This window comes from Arachis hypogaea, chromosome 19 (genome assembly GCF_003086295.3).
Source record: "Arachis hypogaea cultivar Tifrunner chromosome 19, arahy.Tifrunner.gnm2.J5K5, whole genome shotgun sequence".
NCBI classification, from domain to species: domain Eukaryota; kingdom Viridiplantae; phylum Streptophyta; class Magnoliopsida; order Fabales; family Fabaceae; genus Arachis; species Arachis hypogaea.
This window is the reverse complement of record NC_092054.1, coordinates 25,320,874-25,328,502: the sequence shown is the minus strand read 5'-3', so window position 1 is coordinate 25,328,502 and position 7,629 is coordinate 25,320,874. Positions and strand designations below refer to the sequence as shown.

The window sequence follows — 7,629 nt, the reverse complement described above, 5'->3', positions numbered from 1 at the left end:
TTACAATCACACTTTTGCAACTCCGCACAACTAACCAGCAAGTGCACTGGGTCGTCCAAGTAATACCTTTACGTGAGTAAGGGTCGACCCCACGGAGATTGTCGACTTGAAGCAAGCTATGGTTATCTTGTAACTCTTAGTCAGGATATCAATAATTCTCAGATTTAATTGTAAAAAGTAAAAGAACATGAAATAAATACTTGTTATGCAGTAATGAAGAACAGGTTGAGGCTTTGGAGATGCTTTGTCTTCTGAATCTCTGCTTTCCTACTATCTTCTTCTTCATGCACGCAAGGCTCCTTCCATGGCAAGCTTTATGTTGGGTATCACCGTTGTCAATGGCTACTTCCCGTCCTCTCAGTGAAAATGTTCCAAATGCGCTGTCACCGCACGGCTAATCATCTGTCGGTTCTCGATCATGTCGGAATAGGATCCATTGATCCTTTTGCGTCTGTCACACGCCCAACAATCGCGAGTTTGAAGCTCGTCACAGCCATCCCTTTCTAGATCCTATTCAGAATACCACAGACAAGGTTTAGACGTTCCGGATCTCAGGAATGGCCCCCAATAATTCTAGCTTATACCACGAAGACTCTGATCTGAATCATGAGGCTAAGAGATATGCATTCAATCTAAGGTAGAACGGAGGTGGTTGTCAGGCACGCATTCAAAGGTGAGAATGATGATGATTGTCATGGATCATCACATTCATCAGGTTGAAGTGCGAATGAATATCTTAGAATAGAAGCAAGCGTGATAGAATGGAAAACAGTAGTAATTGCATTAATTCATGAAGAACAGCAGAGCTCCTCACCCCCAACAATGGGGTTTAGAGACTCATACCATAGAGAATACAATAAGAAACATGTAAAGTGTCATGAGGTACAATATGAATCACTAAAAGTAGTATTTATAGTAAACTAGTGACCTAGGGTTACAGAAAATGAGTAAGCTAGGGTGTTTATTGTAAAATTCCACTTTCGGGGTCCACTTGGTGTGTGCTTGGGCTAAGCATTGAAGCTTTCATGTGTAGAGACATTTCTTGGAGTTAAACACCAGTTTTTATGCCAGTTTGGGCGTTTAACTCCAGCTTTTGTGCCAGTTCTGGAGTTAAACGCCAGAATTCTTGAGCTGATTTGGAATGCCTGTTTGGGCCATCAAATCTCGAGCAAAGTATGAACTATTATATATTGATGGAAAGCCCAGGATGTCTACTTTTCAACGCAATTAAGAGCACGCCAATTGGGCTTCTGTAGCTCCAGAAAATCCACTTCGAGTGCAGGGAGGTCAGAATCCAACAGCATTTGCAGTCCTTTTTCAGCCTCTGAATCAGATTTTTGCTCAGGTCCCTCAATTTCAGCCAGAAAATACCTGAAATCACAAAAAAACACACAAACTCATAGTAAAGCCCAGAAAAGTGATTTTTATTTAAAAACTAATAAAAATATAATAAAAACCAACTAAAATATACTAAAAACAATGCCAAAAAGCGTATAAATTATCCGCTCATCAGCTTTGGTTAAGTAATTTATAATACTTGAGTTATCAAACTCAGCTGTTGATTGGAATTGGAATTCTTTGCTGGTTAATTTGTACTCCAATAATTTTAGTCTCTCCACAGGAGTTGACTAGGACCTGAGGATCAAATTAATTTGCCTACTTGACTTTCTTTTGTTTAGCAAGGGTTAATTAAAAGTGGGAGCTGAATCCAATTCTCTTCACACCTGATAAGGATAATTAGGATAGGACTTCAATTTCTTACACCTTGCCAAGAGATTTTTATAATCATTAATTTATTTTTCTTGTCATTTAAATTACCTGTTCCTTATTTCAAAAACCCAAAAATACACAATTTTCCATAACCAATAATAAATCATACTGCCCTGCAACTCCTTGAGAAGACGACCCGAGGTTTAAACACTTCGGTTATTTATTTTTATTGGGTTTTGTTACTTGTGACAACCAAACTTTTGTAAGAAAGGAACTCTTGTCGGTCTAGAAGCTATACTTACAACGCGAATCTATTTGTGAAAATTCTAGATCGCGCGAGAGTTTCGTTCTTCAGTCGTCCAAGTAATACCTTACATGAGTAAAGGTCGATCCCATGGAGATTGTCGGCTTGAAGCAAGCTACGGTTATCCTGTAACTCTTAGTCAGGAGATTAGTGATAAAAATGATTTTGTTTGTAAAAAGTAAAAGAGCACGAAATGAATGATACTTGTTATTCAGTAATGGAGAACATGTTGAGGTTTCAGAGATGCTCTATCTTCTGAATCTCTACTTTCCTACTGTCTTCTTCTCCAAACATGCAGGGCTCCTTCTATGGCAAGCTATATGTTGGTGGATCACCGTTGTCAATGGCTACCATCTGTTCTCTCAGTGAAAATGGTCCATGTACAGTTTCTGTATGGCTAATCATCTGTCGGTTCTCACTTGTGTCGGAATAGGATCTCTCTATCCTTTTGCACACTGTCACTGTGCCCAACATTCGTGAGTTTGAAGTTCGTCACAGTCATCCCATCCCAGATTCTACTCGGAATACCACAGACAAGGTTTAGACTTTCCGGATCTCAAGAATGCTGCCAATTGGTTCTAGCCTCTACCACGAAGGTTCTAACTTCACGGATTTGAATGCTCTGTTGTCAGGAGAGGCAAGTCAAACTCGTGGATCAGAAACCCAAGAGATACGTACTCAAGCTGTCGCCCAATGACTACGTTAAGCTCAGATAGAATGAAAGTGGTTGTCAAGCACGCGTTCATAAATTTGAGAATGATGATGAGTGTCACGGATCATCACATTCTTCATATTGAAGTACGAGTGAGTATCTTAGAACAGAAGCAAGCGTGATTGAATAGAAAATAATAGTAATTGCATTAATCCGTTGAAACACAACAGAGCTCCTAACCCCCACCTATGGGGTTTAGAGACTCATGCCGTAGAAGATACAATATGAGATGTAAAAGTGTCATAAGTTCCAAAATGAATCTCTAAAAGTAGTTTTTATACTAGACTAGTAACCTAGGTTTACAGAAAATGAGTAACTAAGTACAGATAGTGCAGAAATCCACTTTCGGGACCCACTTGGTGAGTGTTTGGGATGAGCTTTGAAGCTTTCACGTTCATAGGTCATTCTTGGAGTTAAACGCCGGCTTTGGTGCTAGTTTTGGCGTTTAACTCCAGCTTTGGTGCCAGTTCTGGCGTTTTACTCCAGAAAAGGATCTCTGGTGGGCGTTTAAACGCCAGTTTAGGCCATCAAATCTCAGGCAAAGTATGAACTATTATATATTGCCGGAAAGCCCAAGATGTCTACTTTTTAACGCAATTAAGAGCGCGCCAATTGGGTTTCTGTATCTCCAAAAAATCCACTTCGAGTGCAGGGAGGTCAGAATCCAATAGCATCTGCAGTCCTTTCTCAGCCTCTGAATCAGATTTTTGCTCAGGTCCCTCAATTTCAGCCAGAAAATACCTGAAATTATAGAAAAATACACAAATTCATAGTAAAGTCCAGAAATATAATTTTTGCATAAAAACTAATAAAAATATAATAAAAAATGAATAAAACATGCTAAAAACTATATGAAAACACTCCCAAAAAGCGTATAAATTATCCGCTCATCAGCGGTGCTACCACCAACAGGGATGATGCCAGTGGTGTGCATCTAAACTTGACACACCTCTATCTAAGCCTCCATCCACCAAAGCCACGCACTCCAGCTGCTCCCTCCACTCTAGCCTGAGGTCATCCGTGGATGTCACGCGTGTGAAGTTCTCCTAATACCTCTTGTAATAATTGTTTAGCTTCTGAGCCTGCTGGCGAAGGCTGCAGGTGAGCTCCTGTACCTCCAGCCTCAAATCCACGCCTTCATTGAGCTTGACGACTTGATTGGTGGCAGAAGCAGACGATGGTCTCAACGTAGAGGTGCATAGTATATTGGTGAAGAACGCCCCAGGACGTATACGCGGTTCTTGTACAGCGGTGAGGCAGTCTCGCGCCAAACTGCATCGGAATCGAAGATTGGCAGCATCATCCCCACTTTACTGAGATTGCTGTCTCATGGCCTATAGTCTCTGCGTGTAGGACTCCTGTGTAACATATGTTACTATGATTAGTATGGCAACTATACATTTAATCTCTAACTTTATACCAAAAAATCATATGTATGTTTACTCACATAATGATCTTGAGACCGCTGATCAGCAAATCTCGTTTTGTTCTCCTTCAACGTATGGGCGTACATGAACGTCTTTGCCAATGTCGGGTCGCGATCCAATGACTTCGACTACACATGTTGCATTGAAACAATATGATTAGGATACCTAGTAATGATATGTAAAAGAATATAACTAAGTTAATAACAAAATTAAAGACACTACATAACAGCCTGACCTTAGTTTTCATGAAGGTCACCGAGCCGCCAGTATACTTAGATGACCTAGCCGATGCCCTGTTAGCTCTGTTGGTGAGACGCCAATACATAAACCCCTCATCGGTCTTCCAATGAACTAATAGAGCCTTCTTTATTTTCGGTTGGAGCCAGATCATTAGGTGGTCCCATCCCTCACGAACATCCTCCAACACCTGCTGTAACTGTCGACCCATTCTATGGTCGTATATATTCTTGATGGTAAGATTGTGCTTAGTGTCCCATATAAAGTGCAGTTGCACAAAGAAACTTTAGAATTTGTTAATCAAAATAGAAGATATAAACTAGCTAAAAAAGTTTGAAACTAAAAAAAAATTAATTACTGCTCATTTTTGAAACCATCGCTCTTTGGTCTCAAAGGGGTCTTCTTATAAGCTGGGCCAGGGAGGTTCATACGTCAGCTTGATAACATTGATCATCTCCTGAGTACATACATTGTTGTTCAGCGCAAACCTATCAACAATCTACAAAACAAAACAATATGGCAATATAAATGAAATTTTCATCAAAAACAAAAAACATTAATATATAAAGATTTTTACAGAAATTTTGGTAGAGTTTTATCTATAACTAGAATGCGCCACAAACTCTTTTAATCAACAATTAACTTAAACAGCACCAAATGTTAACAATAAATGAACAACAGGCAATAATAAAGAATCAACATCCATAAATCCACTAAACTAGAATAAATAATTAGACATTTCCAGCAATTCAATAATCAAGAAATATGAAATACTTTTAGCCATTCAAACCTACAGCCCTAAATCCACTAAACTATAATCAATAATTAGACACTTTTAGCAATTCAATAATCAAGAAACATGAAACACTTTCAGCCGTTCAAACCTATAGCCCTACATCCACTAAACTAAAATCAATAATTAGATACTTTTAGCAATTCAATAATCAAGGAACATGATTAACTTTCATCCATTGAAACCTACAGCCTTAAATCCACTAAACTAGAATCAATAATCGGGAAATCACTACAACATTTTAGGTCTATGGCCACGGTTTTTTGGTCACGATAAAAACCGTGACCATAGACCCTCTATGGTCATAGTTTTTTACGTGACCAAAAGAAAAGGAGCTATGGTCACGGTTTTAAAAAAGGGTGACCATAAAGTACCTATGATCACGGTTTTTTAAGAAAAGATGGCCTAAAAGGGTCTATGGTCACGGTTTTGAGGGGTGACCTAAAGGGGTCTATAGTCACGGTTTTTTACAGTGACCAAAAAGTGTCTATGGTCACGGTTTTTCAAAAAGGGGTGACCTAAAAGGGTCTATGGTCACGGTTTTTAGGGGTGATCTAAAAGGGTCTACGGTCACGGTTTTGGGGATGACCTAAAGGGTTCTATGGTCACGGTTTTTGGGGGTGACCTAAAAGGATCTATGGTCACGGTTTTTCAAAAAATGGTGACCTAAAGGGGTCTATGGTCACAGTTTTAGGGGGTGACCTAAAGGGGTCTATGGTCACAGTTTTAGGGGGTGACCTAAAGGGGTCTATAGTCACGGTTTTTTGGAGTGACCTAAAAGGGTCTATGGTCAGTTTTTTGGAGTGACCTAAAAGGGTCTATGGTCACGGTTTTGGGGGTGACCTAAAGGGTTTTATGGTCACGGTTTTAATGGGTAACCTAAAAAGGTCTATAGTCACGGTTTTGTAAAAAAGAGTGACAATAAATAACCTATGGTCACGGTTTTAGGGGTGATCTTTGGTCACAGTTTTTTTATTTTTTTATTTTTAAAAAACCCCAGCCACAAACGGCGCCGTTTTGACCCTAATTTCCCCCTCCCTCCAAAATTTCCCTATTCCCCCCTCCCAGCCCCCAATTTTTCCTTCGTTCATTTAGCCCTTTTGTTTCATTTCATAAACTCTTAACAAAGATTTCTTCAAAAAAAAAATAAATGAACTCTTAACAAAGAAAATAAAAAGAAGAAAACCATCGAGCCCTAACGCCTTTCTTCTTAACGTGATCCTCCTTCTTCCTAACCCCATTTTCCAACTCATCCATGGAGCCTAACCTTCTCTCCCAGCCACGCACTCTCCTCCCCTCAGGCACGGTGCCACCCTGACCAGCAACCGTCACTACTCACCAGACTCAGAGACACCTTGGCCCGCGGCAGAACTCCTTGTATGACTGACGACGGTGACGATTGACGATGGACGAGTGATAACTGATGACTGATAGTGCTTCTCTGGTAAATAGAACTGAACTGAATTGAGCATATTAAATGTACCAAGAAAGGTCTTGTTCCAGTTTTGACATTTCTTTTTCCTCTTTTATTTTGGTGGTCCAGTATTGACGCTTTGCAGCTTGCTGATTACTGGTTTGACTGCCTGCTTCTCAGTGACGACTGCCGTTTCTCTGTTTGGTCTGGTCATCTTCTTCTTATCTGTTAGCTCTGCCACCTCTTCTCTGCTCTCTTCTCCAGTCGTCCTCTTCATCTCTTCTTAAGTAAATAATTAATTATTATAATTAATTAATGTTATGATAAGGGAATATGGATTTTGATTATCACAACTTCTGACTAGGGGTGTGGGTCTTGATTTTGATTATTAGAACTTGTGATTAGGGATGTTATTTTTTATTATCAAAACTTCTGAATATTAGGGCTATTGATTATTGTTCTGTGTAGCATTTTTTTCTGATTTGTTACTTGTTTTTTTAATCTGTTCAGATTAGTAATTTAGTATTATTAGAACTTAAAATTAGGGTGTATAGCTAAATCCGTAAAGAAACTGAAATATGTACGATTAGTGGTTTTGCAACTAAACTCTTGTGAATTACCTAAATTTGTGTAAGCTCTACGAGTTTTGTTGAACTCTTGATTATTGCCTTGAAACTATGAAATTGGTGAAAGGGGCATGTGGGGTGTGTTATGCTTAAAAATTTTAATTGGGAGACATTCAAAGTTCAAAGCACATGCAGGATGGCTTATACATTCATGTAATTTAACTCTCTCTCTGTCACTCTGTGTTGGATTGGCATCACCTAAACTTGCGCCATGGGGCAGGTGCTTCATTTGTTATGATGAATGTCAAACTAAAATCAATGTTAATACTATTTCAAAAGTTCATATTTATGTTGACTTCCTTTCATAGCTTTATACACTAGATGGTTGGAGCTTTATACTTCAGAAAATTGTTTCAAATACCCCATTCTGGATAATGTAAATAGTTGTAGAAGACTGCATTAAATC

At 39.1% G+C, this 7,629-nt stretch overlaps 1 long non-coding RNA gene across 1 annotated transcript; it reads left to right on the top strand.

The window, feature by feature from the left end:
- The first annotated feature begins 6,204 nt into the window (after nucleotides 1-6,204).
- LOC112780036 (uncharacterized) lies at nucleotides 6,205-7,251 on the top strand. The gene is made up of 2 exons (XR_003190973.2): nucleotides 6,205-6,627; nucleotides 6,727-7,251. It is a non-coding gene; the product is annotated as an uncharacterized lncRNA (long non-coding RNA).
- The last annotated feature ends 378 nt before the right edge of the window (nucleotides 7,252-7,629 follow it).